Here is a 14,153-nt window from a genome sequence, read left to right on the forward strand (position 1 = left end):
CTCTAAGTGGTTTACAGAATCAGCATATTGCCCCCAACAATCTGGGTCCTCATTTTATCAACCTTGGAACGAAAGAAGGTTGAGTCAACTTTGAGCCATTCACAATTGAACTGCTAACAGTTGGCAGTGAGCCTGCAATACTGCATTATAATCGCTGCATCCCAGCTCTTTTATTTATTTATTATTCAAATTTATATAATGACTCAGATCAATGAAAGTGACTAAGGGTAGTGCATTTTTGTTAAAAAAAAAAAAAGGAGCCAGAACTTACACATGTCATACAACCCACCTTGCCTACCCTACAAGATTCCATCCAAAAAAGGTGCCAGAACTCCATTCTGGGCGTTCTATGACAAAAAAAGCCTTGACTGGAGCTTCCGGTACGGGGCGACGGCGGCTACTTAGTAGCCGTCCAGCTGGGAAGGTGTCAGAACCGTGGAGCGCAGCGCGTATCAGCTGGCCCGCGGCTCGGAATTCCCTTCCTGGGCAAAGGGAAGGGATAGAGAACGCAGGAGTAGAGGTAGAACCCCTGAACCCCCTCTGGATTTATTCCTAGAGGGGGTGGAAGGAGTGTTCACTCGGAGCTCCTGCTGACCTCCGCCTCCCAGCTGTTTTTGCTTCCTTTTTGAGGTGGGCAGGAAAAAGTTCAATATATCTATATCCTAATAGGAATGCTTGTTGCTGATAATAGTTAATAGATAATATTAAGTTTGGCTGTGAAATGTAACCTAAATCATATAACCTGTGTGTCATAATTGTAGAGATGTGTTCATGCTATGTAGAAACCATTTTACAAGAAGTGTCAGTGTCAACTAAAAGTCACAGATGTTGTAAGATAGCACCCGTGTAGAGAGGTGTGGTAAGACAACCGTTTGTATGAACTTCTCCTTTTTCCTATGTGTGTTGTCTCAAGATATGAACTTCTCTCTTTTAGTGTGTTAAAGGTAGATAAGAAGTCATCTATTAGGTTAAGCGTGGGCGGCAAGCTGTATAAAAGTGACACCCTCAGAGTAACTCAGGGTTCAGAATTTGTCATGTGAATGCTCTGAACCATTGTGCACAAATAAAGCCTGTTTTCTCCAACCCTTCGTGGTCTTGTCTTCTGATGTAAGTATCGTGGTTTTTGCCACAACATTTTGAAGCAAAAGAAACCGCCGCCTCTATCTCCACGTCTACAGCGTCTTGGTGAGTAATTTCCGAAGCGGACAGAGCGGTTTAAAGGATCTTTTTTTTATATAGTTTAGTGTTTTATTTCTTTCTTTTAGTTAGTTTTGATTATCTCTCCTTTGTTCTTTTTTTTTTTGCTGGCATGGAGAGAGGAAATAAGATGGCGTTTTAAAAGTGTCGGAGTTTTTTTTTTTTCTTTCCTCTTTTCCTTTTCTCTTTTGTCTTTTTGCTTTTAAAGTTTTGGACTTAAATGACTGCTTTTGATTTTTTTGTTCCTGGTATTGGATTTTTTCTCCTTTTTTCCTTGGACTTTTAAGGATTACAGTGTTTTTGTCCTTTTTTAAAAAAAATTCTATTTTCCTCCTCCCCCCTTTTTTTGGGAAGAAGGGAAGAGAGAACTGCGTCATATAAAATGGCTTCAAAGAGACAGCCGCCTTCTATAACATCTAAGGTGGTCTCCTCTCCCACAGCTTTAATTGCACAATCACAACAACAACTTAAACATGTACCACCGACCCAGCCACCACCCTCCCCTCCTTTGCCAGGCCCGTCAGTACAAGAGATTAAAGGCATAATGGGAGATGTTGTATCTCAAATTAGAGATGAAATGAAGCAACTTGTTACACAGATTAAATCTGAAATTAAGGAAGAGTTAAGTGGGATGAAGGTCTCACTAGAAGATAATAACACCATTTTGCGGCAAGATATAGTTGCAGCTGTATCAGGCTTGGCTACGGTGGTGGTGAAGCTGGACTCGAGAGTGGAGGAAGTGGCAGATAAAGTTGATTCTTTTGAGGAGAAATTCCAAGATATGGAAAGGAAGATGGAGACTTCACAAGAAGATATCCTTATGTTCCAGTATAGACAGATGGAGTATGCCCTGAGGATCAGGGGCCTTAAGGAAGATATGAATCAAGACCTGATGGAGGTGGTGCTTACTGACCTAGCTATTGCTCTGAATATGGATAAAGGAGAATTACGCAGAGAAGTGGAAAAAATTTACAGAGTTAACTCTTGGATTGCCAAGCAGAAGAATTTGCCTAGAGATGTGGTGATTTATTTTACAAAGAAGTCTCTGCGTAATGAAATTATACAAGTTTTTTATAATAAGAGATTCCAGATTGCTGCCCAAGATATCATCATCTTAAAGGAAATCCCATCAAAAATTTTAAGAAGTAGGAAAGATTTTGCTTTTCTAGCTAATGAGCTCAAAGCCAGATTGATGCCATTTAGATGGGAGATCCCGATGGGTATTGTTCTGAGCCATGCGGGGATGCGTTATAGGTTGAATACGGTTGATAAAGCCAAAGAGTTCTACAACACGGTCCTGGGTGCAGGCTCAGTTCCACCTGTTCAGAAACCCCTGAGTGGCAAAGAGTTGGAGCAAGCTGAAGCACTTGGTCTGGTTTCTGCTGGGATGTTGCAAGCTGAATGGCAACGTCAAACGGAGGTCAAAGAGCAGAGAATGACCCGTGCAGCTTATAGACGTAAGGAGAAGGAGCAACGTAAAAGAGAGGCTAAAGAATCTTCTTCCGAAAGTGTTTCATCGCCGGTGGGAGGAGCAAGACCCAAGAGTTCTGCAACACAGTTAGGAATGGCAGATCTCCAGGGAGTCTTCTCCAGGCTCATGGCCAAGGGAGATGGCAAAGTTCCTGACCTGGAATGTTAACGGATTGAATTCTCCACAGAAAAGAAAGAAAATCTTTTACTATTTGAAGCAACATAACAATGATGTTATTTGTTTACAGGAAACTCATATCTTACTTAAAGATCAGAAATATCTAGTTAATGCCAGTCTGGGATCTCACTTTGTACCTTCTGCTCCTGGGAAAAAGGGGGGAGTGGTTATCTATGTGAAGCAAAATCTACCAGCTTGTCTGGTAGAATCAGATCCCCAAGGAAGATATGTGATGATTGAACTTGGTCTGTATGGTAAGAAAATACTCATAGTGGGACTTTATGCACCAAATCAGCAACAGGAACAATTTTATAGATTGCTACATCAAAAAATAACTTTGCTGGACTATAGATCCGTGGTATTAATGGGTGATTGGAATGGCGTCTTAGATATACAAAGGGATAAGAAAGGTTCTTCTCCTCTTTTTAAACAGGCAAAATTACCTAAAGCTTTTTTTGATATGAAGGAGGATTGGGAACTAAGGGACTATTGGCGGGAATGTAATCAAGAGGAGAGAGACTTTACCTTCTTCTCAGATAGACACCAATCCTTTTCAAGAATTGACTTTTTTTTTATTACAACGGACTTATACAATAGAGTAAAGAATGTAAAGATTTTTCCTAGGTCGTTGACGGATCATAGTCCAGTTTGGATGGAGTTGACTCAAGAAAAAGAGGAGAGAAGATCCTGGAGGGTGAATGAAAACTTATTTAGACAAGAAAAGAATATTCAAAAGCTAAAGGAGTCTTTAAAGGATTATTTTGCTTTAAATATGCATAAGGGGACTTCAATGTCAATGGTATGGGATACAGGTAAAGCATTTATGCGTGGGATCAGGATAAAAATGAATAATTCTCATAAGCGAAGGCAGACTCAAAAACGTAAAGAATTGGAGGATGAAATTAAGTTAAAAGAAAAGTCTTTGATTTTAAATCCTTCAGATGAAAATATTAAAGAATCTGTAAAGTTGTTAAGAGCACAATTTAATATGTTGCTGGCGGATCAAGCTGCAACTAACTTATTGTTTATGAAACAAAATACATTTTGTAATGCCAATAAACCAGAGAGATGGCTGGCCTATCAATTAAGAAAGAAGCAGAGACAGAGGATAATAAATAAAATAAATTATAAGGGCAAATTAGTCTTTCAGAAGGAATTGATTAAGAAATCTTTTTTAGATTATTATCAAAAATTATACAAATCTACTAATGTGCAAATCCTGGATATAAATAAATATTTAAGTGGGGCTAGTTTTCCCAAACTGACAGAGGATCAGAAACATGAAATTAATGGCTTAATTACTAAAGAGGAAATTGCGATAGCAATTAAACAATTGAAACTAGGGAAAGCACCGGGTACGGATGGGTTGACAGCTGTCTACTACAAAGTTTTAATGGAGGAGATGATCCAACAACTAGGCGATCTTTTCAATGATATCTTACAGGGTCAGAGATTCCTCCTCATGGCATAGTGCTTTTATTTCTTTGATTCCAAAAGAGGATCAAGATCTTACTTTACCAAAGAATTATAGACCTATATCTCTTTTAAATGTGGACTATAAGATATTTGTAAAAATCTTAGTAAATAGGTTTATGAGGGTTGTGCATCATCTTGTGCATAAAGATCAATCTGGGTTTATAACTGGTAGGTATATGAAAAATAATGTTAGACAAATCATTAATTTATTAGAATATTTAGACAAGAACAACCAAGTCCCTGCAGGGCTGATATTTTTAGATGCTGAAAAAGCCTTTGATCAATTGAATTGGCATTTTATGTTAAGAGTAATTGAAAAGATGAATTTTGGTGAAAAGATAATACAAGCTCTTACGGTAATATATCAAAAACAAACGGCACAACTTATTGTTAATGGAGGTTTGTCAGAGGTATTTACGATAGAAAACGGTACTAGGCAGGGATGTCCACTATCACCGTTGTTGTTTGTCTTAACATTGGAAATATTGTTGATCAAAATTCGAGATTCGCAGGAAATTAAAGGAATAGAAGTTAATAAAAAAGAATATAAGTTAAGAGCCTTTGCAGACGACTTGGTGGTTACTTTGTCGCAACCTATTAGTTCTGTAGTAAAGTTATTACAGTTAATTCATCAATATGGTTTGGTTTCGGGTTTTAGGATTAATGTTAACAAGACTAAAATCCTACCTAAAAATATGACTATTCAGGAGAAGCAGACTTTGGCTAACTTGACGGGTTTTGAAATTGTTAATAAGGTAAAATATTTGGGGGTGATGCTATCTATTTCCAATGCAAAATTATTTAAAAATAATTATGACAGGTTGTGGGTTAGTGTACAGAAAGACTTGAAGAATTGGGAGAAGCTGCAACTATCTCTCATGGGAAGAATTGCAGTGATAAAAATGAATATTCTACCCAAGTTTCTTTTGTTGTTTCAAATGTTACCGATTTTGAAGAATGAGACTAATCTAAGTGAATGGCAGAAGGGTGTTAATAAATTTATTTGGGCAGGGAAAAAGCCAAGGGTTAAGTTTAAAATTATGCAAGTGTAAGGACCCACTCCACTTTGCATCTTAAGAAGACAGAACTCTTGGAATAATTCTTCCAACAGGAATCCTTTATTAAGAGAAAATGGTTGCAGGCATGCTAGACAGGACTTGGGGTTCAAGCTCTTCCATTCAAGGTTTTAAGGGGTTCCCCAGTAGTCCCACCCAATCAACCCCCCTTCCAGTGATAGTTTCAAGTATCACAATTCCACCCCCTTTCTTCTTTCTTCCGTCTGAATGGAGACTTCAGGTAACTACATGAAAGGCAAGTACCCTGCTTTGTTATGATAAGGTTCTCTAGTGCTAATGCTTTGATGTTACAATAAACACACATTCAGCATTCAGCTCTTTGAAGTGTACTGAAGGAAGTGAGGGCCATAAAGCCCCTTTGTTCTCCCCCTTCTCTCCCTCTTATGGCAGAATCCAAAGAAGGCAGAATTGGGAGTTTCTATATTTGATAATTAAAGATGAAATATGATTGGATTCTGACATCCGGCCCCTCTTAAAAATAAGAGAGATCCACCTGAAAGAAAACACAAGTATAAAATTTAGTTAGACTTGTTAGGATACTCTGTGTGAAACTTCTTCAATAGCTTCGGGGCTCTGACATGACGTTTATGGACCCACTCATTTTGTGAGGGAGGGAGGTGTTTCCAGGCAACTAGGTACTGAGTTGCTCCATGATATCTCCTAGAGTCAAGGACTTCCTTTATTTCGAAGTGTTGTTCACCCTCCACCATGATTGGAGGTGGTGGGGGGGGGATTTTTGGCCGTAGAGGTGACTGATGCTCTCTTTTCAGCAAGCTGCAATGAAAAATTGGGTGTATTTGCCTGAGATTTTTGGGTAATTCTAATTCTACTGTTACTGGATTTATGATTCTTTTAATTGGAAAAGGTCCTATATATTTTGGTCCAAGTTTTTTACAGGGCTGTAGGGACTTTAGGTATTTTGTAGATAAGTACACCATTTCTCCTATAATGAATGGTGTAGGCTCAACCCTTTTTTTATCGGCTTGTGTTTTATATGCCTGCCTAGCTTCATCTAGTGCTTTTCTGACTATTGGCCAGGTGTTTTGTAATTTCTCCATCCATTCTTTCAGCGAGGGGATCGTTGGTTCGTTTGGGGTTAATTCTGGCATGGGGTTGAAACTTTGACCGGTGGCTATTTGAAAAGGAGTGTAACCTGTGCTGGAGTGGACTGCATTATTGTAGGCAACTTCTGCAAAAGGGAGTAAGTCCGCCCACTCGGTCTGCTGGAAACTAAGAAAACATCTTAAATATTGCTTAAGTACGGAGTTCATTTTTTCAGCCCCCCCATTTCCTTGAGGGTGGTGGCTAGATGTCAGTCCCTGAGTGGTTCCTAAGAGGGATAAAAATTCCTTCCAAAATGCAGACGTAAATTGCACCCCCCTGTCAGAGATGATGCGTTGGGGTGCCCCATGCAATCTGTAAATGTGTTGGATGAAAAGTTTTGCTAAGGCTTTTGCAGTGGGAATCTTTTGGCAAGGGATAAAGTGCACCTGTTTGGAAAACAAGTCCGTGACCGTCCAGACCACAGTATTCCCATTGCTTTCTGGCAATTCCACTATAAAATCCATGGCTATTTCTCTCCAGGGGGCTGAGGGACTTGCCACTGTTTGCAATAGTCCTGGCACTTTCCCTTGCAACCTCTTTGCCGTGGCACATTTTGGACAACTGGCTATATAACTTTCAATGTCCTTTTTCATGGATGGCCACCAAAATTGCCGTTTAATTAAATGTAAAGTTTTTACAAATCCAAAATGCCCTGCTGATTTTGTGTCATGGCAAAGGTGCATGAAAGTTACTCTTTGAGTTGTTGGTATATATAACTTTTCCCCTACCCAAGGCAACCCGTCTCTCATTGTGCACACATTTTTGTTTTTCTGGAACCATTCATCTGTTTCCAAACTTTTTCTGAATTCAATCCCAGTTTGGCTGTCCAGTTGTGGTTTTATTTTGGCTTGGGTTCTTGTGGTTACTGGTGCTGCCAGTTGTGACTCTGCCATTATTGGTCTAGAGTCTGTGGTTCGTGCGCTGTTATATTGGGGCATGCGAGATAGAGCATCTCCCAGGAAGTTCTTTCTTCCTGGTAAATGTTTGAGCTTAAATTGGAATTGGTGAAAATGCTGGGACCAGCGGGCTTGTTTGGGATTGAGTTTCCTGGAAGTTTTCAGGGCTTCTAAATTTTTGTGATCAGTCCACACCTGGAAGGGGATTTTGTTGCCTTCCAGGAACTGTCGCCACGTGAGTAATGCCCAACGTATCCCATAAGCCTCCTTCTCCCATACGGGCCAGCGCTGTTCTGTTTCCGTGAGTTTCTTGGATGTATATGCACAGGGTTGCAATACTGCATCATCATTTTCTTGTAATAGCACAGCCCCCACTGCCACATCACTTGCATCTGCCTGTATTACGAAGGGCTTGTCCATTCTGGGTGCCTTAGTATTGGTTCGGCAGAAAAAAGTCTCTTTAGTCTCTCAAACGCTGCTTGGCACTCCATTGTCCATGTTAGTGGCTGGCTAGGTTTTACTGAGGATGCTCCCTTCGTTTTTAGTAAGTTAGTGAGGGGCAAGGCTATCTGGGCAAATGAGGGGATGAATTGGCGGTAAAAGTTTGCAAAGCCCAGGAAACTTTGTAGTTGCTTTCTTGTGCGGGGTGGTGCCCAATTTAGTACTGCTTTGACCTTCTCTGGGTCCATTTCAATGCCCTGTGGGGATATGCGATAGCCTAGGTAGTCTATCCTTTCCTGGTGGAATTCGCATTTTGAGAGTTTGGCATATAGGTGAGCGGCTCGCAGCTTCTTTAAAACCGCTCTGACAAGTTTGACGTGTTCTTCTTTTGTTTCAGTAAAGATAAGAATGTCGTCCAAGTAAACAAGGACCCCCTTAAACAGGTGCTCCCTTAGAACGTCATTGATTAATTGCATAAAGACTGCAGGGCCCCCTTGTAATCCAAATGGCAAGACTTTGAATTGATAGCACCCCATGGGGCAGTTAAATGCAGTCTTCCATTCGTCCCCTTCCTTGATTCTCACTCGATAGTAAGCTTCCCTTAAGTCTAGTTTAGAAAAAATTTTCCCTTTCGATAGGTGTGACAGCATGTCTTTCATGAGGGGCAGCGGGTATAGGTTGCTTTCACTGATTGTATTCAGGGCCCTATAATCCACGCATAAACGTAAAGAGCCATCCTTCTTCTCTCTAAAAAGGACCGGGGCAGCCATTTTAGGCTTGGCTGGCTCAATGAAACCTCTCTCCAGGTTTTTTTTATAAATCTTTCCATTTCCTCCTTCTCCTTTGGGCTCATGGAGTATAATCTGGGCTTCGGGAGTTTTGCCCCAGGCTTGAATTCAATGGTACAGTCTGTGGGTCGGTGGGGGGGAAGCTCATTCGCCCTCTCCTCACTGAAGACTTCAGCAAGGTCCCTATATTCCTCTGGTATTTCTGTTAATCTTTTTTCCTCTCCTATGGATGCTTTTTCTATTCTTGATTCTGGTAGCCTCCCTTGGGGTTTTAAGTCCATAGGGTCCCCCTTCGGGAATTTGATTTCTGTCGTCCTCCAATTTACCCAGGGGTTCCATTTTTTCAACCATTCCATCCCTAGAATCATTGGGCATTCCATACCTGGGGTCACCACAAACGTTAAGTCCTCTTCATGGTTGCCCAGGGAGAGATGTATTGGCAAAGTGGCTAGGGTAGCTGGCACCCCCCCCTGCTATGGATCCATCTAGCTGGCCAAATGAGATTGGTTGTTCCAGTCTCCTGGATGGGATGCCCAGATTCCCCACTAGTGTTGGGCTAATGAGGCAGCGGGTACAGCCAGAGTCTATTAAGGCTTTCACCTTCACAGCTTCGGGCATGGGGGGGATTAATATAGTCACTGTTTTGAAGATGGGTGTGATGCATCCACTTACCAGGGGTTCGCCCTCCGAGCTGTCATCTGAGGCATCCACCGGCCCTGTGGTGTAGGCTGGAGTCCTTTCCCCTTGGTGAGCAGAGGTGGGGGTTTCTGCAATTTCCATCATTCTCATGGCCGTTTCTTTTGGCTTAGCTGAATACTTTCCGGGTTTGTTGATTGGGGATCTGTCTGGGTTGTGCTGGGGGGCCTTTGAGCGGCATTCTACAGCTCGATGCCCTTCTCTTCCGCACTTGAAACATCCCATTTGCTTCTTGGCTGTATCCGATGATTTCACCGGTTGGTGTGTCAGCTCAGGCGGGGGGCGGCTCCATTGTTTTCCTCGGCGGTGCCTCTTCAATATGTCGATCTCTGCTTCCTCTGCCAAGACGTACCATTCCTCATGTTGATGTGGGTCCCCTCGGGGCAGGCAAGCATCATATAGATAATAGTTTAGTCCGTCTTTGAAATGGCCAAGGAGGATGTCTTCTGGCCAATTCAGTTTGCTGGCAATGGCCCGGAATTCTTGTGTATACTCGGCCACTGGGCGTTTGCCCTGCCTCATCGTTGTTATTCTTCACGGGCTTTGCGATCAGCCAGGGGGTCTTCAAATCGTCTTCTCAAAGAGGACATGAAACGGTTGAAGTTACTGAGTTCTGGGGCATTGGAGTCATGCAAGTTCACTACCCAATCTGCAGCTGGTCCATCCAGGGCAGATTGCACGATCCGGATGCGGGCTTTGTCGCTGGGAATATTCCTGCCCATATTCCTCCATGTAGCTGAGGACTTGGGTTAGGAAAAACCCCAAGCGTGTTGGCTCCCCTTTGAATTTCACTTCCAACGGTGGACGTCTTGGAATGGATCGGTGCCTCTGTTGTGGGTGGTAGTGCCTTCCGTCCAGATTGCCATCTGTGGTCCGGTAGGGGGTGGGAGCTCCTGGATCAGTAGATGTCCCTGGGGTTGCAGGTTCCACGTCCCCCTCGGTGTCTCTCCCTTTGCGGCTCCAGGAACTGGGGCGGCCGTAGGGTCAGTATTCTCCTCTCCTAGGGAGCTGAGAGTTCTCTTCATCAGGTCAATAGCTTTCTCTAGGATCCAGTCTGAGTACGGTGCCCAGCTTCCTCCCTCTTCACTTGCGTGCAGGGATTTCTCCATCTCCTGCTTCCATTCTGGTTGCTTGGTCCCCCGTCTCAGGGTCACTTTTCTTGATTCCTTTCCCCACTCACTTTTCTTTCCAACGCCCATCGACCAGCGAGGCTTGTGGTCCTGTGTCTCCACCACTTCTTCTCCTGAGGAATCTGGCCTCTCGGATCCCAACATCTGGCAAGGTTCCAACTGGGTCAGCGGCTCTCTTTCCAGGGAGTTTTCTCCCTCTCTTGCTCCATTGTCTGACATGGTAAATTTTTGCAAAATCCCCCGGCAAGGGTCTCCTTCCAGGTGGATTAATTTTGCAAGTCCTGTCTAATGTAAGGACCCACCCCACTTTGCATCTTAAGAAGACAGAACTCTTGGAATAATTCTTCCAACAGGAATCCTTTATTAAGAGAAAATGGTTGCAGGCATGCTAGACAGGACTTGGGGTTCAAGCTCTCCCATTCAAGGTTTTAAGGGGTTCCCCAGTAGTCCCACCCAATCAACCCCCCTTCCAGTGATAGTTTCAAGTATCACAATTCCACCCCCTTTCTTCTTTCTTCCGTCTGAATGGAGACTTCAGGTAACTACATGAAAGGCAAGTACCCTGCTTTGTTATGATAAGGTTCTCTAGTGCTAATGCTTTGATGTTACAATAAACACACATTCAGCATTCAGCTCTTTGAAGTGTACTGAAGGAAGTGAGGGCCATAAAGCCCCTTTGTTCTCCCCCTTCTCTCCCTCTTATGGCAGAATCCAAAGAAGGCAGAATTGGGAGTTTCTATATTTGATAATTAAAGATGAAATATGATTGGATTCTGACAGCAAGACTTCCGTGAGAGAGGTGGACTCAAGGTACCGAATTTGAAATTATATTATGATGCGGTGGTTTTAACACTAATTAGTGACTGGGTAAATTTGACAAATCTCGAGATACTCCATCTAGAGGGATGGGACTTACTTTATGGGTGGCATGCCTATTTAATATTCAATAAAAAAGTGGATTGGGCTTTTAAATCTCACGTTATAAGAACTTCTTTACTTAGGATTTGGAGAAAATATTATAAAAGTGATTTTAAAGTACCATTATGTGCTATACCTTGGCATGCGATAGAAGGAATAAAAAGAGGTGTTAAAATGGATATGGTGTTTTATAGACAGCTACTCAGATGGGATGGACAAAATTGGCAATTAAAATTACGGGAGGAGTTAGCACAAGAAAATATTATTTATTCTTGGTTTCAATATAGGCAATTAGCAGATAGATGGAAGGTGGATTGCAAGGTGGGCTTTCTTAGAGAAGATGAAAATCTTATTAAGCAAGTGAAGGATCAAAGACAAGCCCATATTAAGAGAATTTATGGGGTGCTAGTTGAATTGGACTCAGAAACGGAATTAATTAAAGATTGTATGATTAGATGGGCCCAAAATTTGGTGAATCAGTCCCATTGGATACATGGGAAACCATTTGGGTAAGAAATGTCAAATTTACACAGGCACAGAATTTAAGGGAGAATTTTTATAAAATGTTTTATAGATGGCACCTTGACCCACAAAAAATGTCTTTCATGTACCCGGACTTACAGCCTAAATGTTGGAGATGTGGTTGCTTGGATGCCACCTATTACCACATTTGGTGGTCGTGCAGAGAGATAAAAGCATTTTGGATTAAGATATGGTGGAATATTCAGAGAATTTTTAGAAGGAGGGTAAAATTTACTCCGCAGTTATTTTTGTTGGGTATAGTTACTGATTGTGATACAAAGGAGGTTATATTGATGTTAAATTTGATTACAGCCGCAAGGCTGTTAGTAGGACAATATTGGAAGAAGGAATCCTTGCCTACACTGCAGGAATGGTTTTTTAAAGTGTCCCATTTGGCGGAAATGGCAAAGATTTCGGCTTTCTTAAAGGAACAAACGCAAGAGAAATTTCTTGCTGTTTGGGATAAATGGATAGAATTTATACAATTTAAATTGGATATAAAAAAATATCATATTGCTTTTTCATAATTTTTATTTCTATATACATATACATATATTTCAGTCTTAATTTTTTTTCTTTTTATATATAATTTTTTTTAATTCTTTTTTAATTAAGCCTATATTCTGCTCTGGGAAGCTCGGGGGGGGGGAAGGGGGGGTGTTTTGGGGGGGATGGGGAAGGGGATGTTATGTTTAGTTTCTTGTATATGTTGTTTTCTGTTTTTGTATTGTTGTATTTTTTTCTGTTTTTTTGTAAAAACTTATAAAAATTTTCAATAAAAAAAAAAAAGCCTTGACTAAGGGCAATGCACAATCAAAATAAAACCATATATAAAAACCACAAATATAACAAATATAAAAATCACATTAACAATAAAAACAGAGATACAGGCTCTGGGCAAAGAAAGAATTAAAAAACCAAAAAATTATTTAAAAATAAATAAATAGTTATATTCTGAAGAGATAATAATTTTAGGACTATGCAATTTGAACATGAATAAGTTGCTGCACATTTTGTTCAGATGCAGATGTAGATCAAGTCATGAGTTTTCAAGTAGAAAATGTTTCTCTTTTAAATAAAGAGATATCTTATTTATATATGCAGTTAATAATCTTTCCTTACTGGATGATTTAAGATTAAATAGGGAGTAATCTGGATGAAATTTTAAAGTAAAGCACACATTTAGAATTAAGAAACACATGGCACAACTATTCTCAACAGGCAACAATTCACTGTAAAAGAATTGCCTTATTAAGGAAATAATAAATTACAAAAATTAATTATTTCATCTCCTATGAAGAGAATTCCATTATTATTTGTAGTGGTCTGTTCCAATGATCAATAACACATTGTCCAACTTTCCTGTTATATTTGTCCTGAATCTTCTTTTGGTTAATTTCTGTTCACTAATTTTTATTTTGTTCTTTTTTTCAACAGAAAACAATTCCACCCCTTCTAATTTTTCCTTGCAATGTTTTCTTTCCAGACCTACATCAATTTGCCAATGATACTCCTAAAGTGCAGTATCCAAAAAATCAATAATATTCTAGATCAGTGGTTCTCAACCTGTGGGTCGGGACCCCATTTGGGGTCGAACGACCATTTCACAGGGGTCGCCTTTTGAAAGCCAATAGAATAGACTCTCTTGAATAGAGTCTAATTCTGTTGGCTTTCAAAAGCCAATAGGAATTGTCCAGGCTGTCTCTGCCCTGCTGAGCCCGCCAAAAGTCCCATTCTGCAAACGGTGCTGCACCAGTTGAGTAGTCCTCGACTTACGACCGTTGAGTAGTCCTCGACTTACAACCGGTTGGGGGTCGTGGCATTAAAAAGGTTGAAAACCACTGTTCTAGATCTATTATGATCAATGGAAAATAGAAAGGAGTGAGATACTTCCTTGATCTTAATATTATTTGTTTGTTGAGGCAGCCTAGGAATGTATTCCGTTTGAAGCTAAATCATGTTCTATACTACTGCTCAGCTTGTGATGTATGTAGGCAACTCAAATACTTTTCACATTTGCTGTATTTAAATATGGTTCTCACCATCCTATACTCATGCCTTAATTTGTCCTATCTAAATGTGTGACTTTCAATATATTCCTATTAAAATTCATTTTCTTGGTTTCTGTCCATTATTCCAGCTTATCAAAATCCTATCTTTGTGCCATCTGCAAATTTGGTAACTACATTTTTAATTTCATCCAATTACATATATTTATCTATGTTTGCTTGTTTGTGTGTGTGTGTGTGTGTGTCCGTCCG

The 14,153-nt window shown here is 40.7% G+C and overlaps 1 protein-coding gene across 3 annotated transcripts in view; it reads right to left on the minus strand.

Annotated features, from left to right (window-relative positions):
• The window catches only part of MOCOS (molybdenum cofactor sulfurase), a 252,233-nt gene that overhangs the window by 112,827 nt on the left and 125,253 nt on the right, over window positions 1-14,153 (minus strand). The gene's annotated exons all lie outside the window — the stretch shown is intronic.

Source organism: Crotalus tigris, unplaced genomic scaffold, assembly GCF_016545835.1.
Source record: "Crotalus tigris isolate CLP2741 ecotype Arizona unplaced genomic scaffold, ASM1654583v1 scf7180000017623.1712378, whole genome shotgun sequence".
NCBI classification, from domain to species: Eukaryota; Metazoa; Chordata; class Lepidosauria; order Squamata; family Viperidae; genus Crotalus; species Crotalus tigris.